The sequence below is a fragment of the Elephantulus edwardii genome, unplaced genomic scaffold (genome assembly GCF_000299155.1).
Source record: "Elephantulus edwardii isolate Elephantulus edwardi_28Jun2011 unplaced genomic scaffold, EleEdw1.0 scaffold00135, whole genome shotgun sequence".
Lineage (NCBI taxonomy): Eukaryota > Metazoa > Chordata > Mammalia > Macroscelidea > Macroscelididae > Elephantulus > Elephantulus edwardii.
The window spans coordinates 841,298-843,172 of NW_006399885.1; positions in this window are offsets into that span (position 1 = coordinate 841,298).

The following is a 1,875-nucleotide window of genomic DNA, read 5'->3' on the forward strand; positions in this document are numbered from 1 at the left end:
AAAGCCAGTTCTGATTAATCTCCTTTGTCAGTGTGTCCTTTGCCATTCCCTATCACTCCTCCCTGAGAGAGACTTCACCCTGATTCATAAGGAAAAGGGGACGGCGTATTCTCTTAGCTACTTCCTGCTAAAAAGGGATGTTGTGGGTTTCAGGGTGAAGATCTTCTCTCACTATTCTAAAGGGCCCCTTCGGCAGTAGGAAACACAGACTATTATGGAGATTGATTTTTTAATTTAGATGCACTGTTATCAATTGTGCTTAGCTGTATATGTTCATATCCTTGAAGATGTATCATGGAAGTGTTGCAGTCTAGAAGACACAAATTTAACTAACAAGTTAAAAGTACATGAGTCAAAAATTAAAAAGCTAAATCATGATTTTCTGCAGCTTTGCTGGGAACAGGCCATCAGAAGACAAGGGCCCTGCAGGTACAAGAGCGAGGAGCCAGTCAGGTGGCCAGCAAGTGATGACGATGGAGGTGCAAGAGGTGTGGGCCCTGTTGCTCAAGATGGGCCACCTGGGATGTGATATTGTCTTTTCTATTTGAATATTTTTTCTAAACCCACTGATTTACTGCCTGAGTAATAGAATTTATTTTTTTTTCTGGGTAATTTTAAGCAATGTTGTTATGTGCAGTCAAGTTGAGACTGACTGATAGCTGACACTCCAATGGGTTTTCAGAGGCCGTAAGTCACATGGGAGGCATTTGCTCATCTTTCTCCTATGGGGCAGCCGGTGGATTCAAACTTCCTGCCTTGGGGTTTACAGTGCAACTCCCTACTACTAGGCCACCAGAGCTCTCTATGCCTTTAATAGTTACTCCGTTATTCAGTCCCTTAGAAAGAATCAAAGTGTAAAAGCACAGGCTTTTACACTTCTTACCTGTAATATTCATCCATCCATCCATCCAACCAATTTTTAAATTCCATATTTACTGGACCAGTATGGTTTGCTAGGCACGCTGCAGCTCTGTAATGATTGTGGCGCTTGTCTCTGCACTGGTTTGCTAATGCTAAGGACAGGGATGTGCATATGTTCTCAATGAGAGTTTTGTTTCTTTGTCACATGGCGGTTGTTATAGATGCCAGAGGCAGTAACTGAAGACGTATGAGTCTCCCTTTTTGGGCTGTTATCATCAGCTGCCAGACATGTGGGATGTCTAAATATAGACTTCAGAACTTTTTAAGGTGGCTTGAAAAGTAAAACCAATACATGCAAGAAAATGGGCAATCCTGTCTACTATTCATTTTTGTTACATCTTTGGACTGTCCAGTGAGGAGCAGTTGTGCTACTAGAGTTGAAAAATGTATACATTTAACTTTGTGTTGTTCAATATTTTTACCAATGTCTTGAATGATGAAAGAAAGTCTGCTCCTTTACTCTTCAGATGACACCAGGATAATACAGTAAATAACTGACCCCATACTCCAGTTGCCAATAGTTGACAGGGTGCTGTCTCATCACGAGGTGAGATTAGCCAGACAGGGCCTGCGTTTTCTATTTAAGCCGGACATGGAAAGGCCATTGTAGAGACCAGAAATGCAGAGGTAAGATAAGTGAACGCACTTTGTAAATTAAATGTACAAATGTTAGCTATTTTGTCAGTAAAAGAGCTGGGGTTTTATTGTCAAATTACAACAAGGTAATTGCAGTTAAAGAGAAAGAATGCTCTAATTAATAGCTATGTAGGCAGAAAACCAACCATATGCAAGCACCATGGTAATAGCACGATAGATGCCTGTCTCTCTGGTTATTTGTTACTTAAAAAAACCCAACAAGAGGGAGCTCTGATGGCCTAGTGGCAAGATACTGCACTACAATCCAAGAGGTACGCAGTTCAAATCCACCAGATGCTCTGCTGGAGAAGGAGGGGG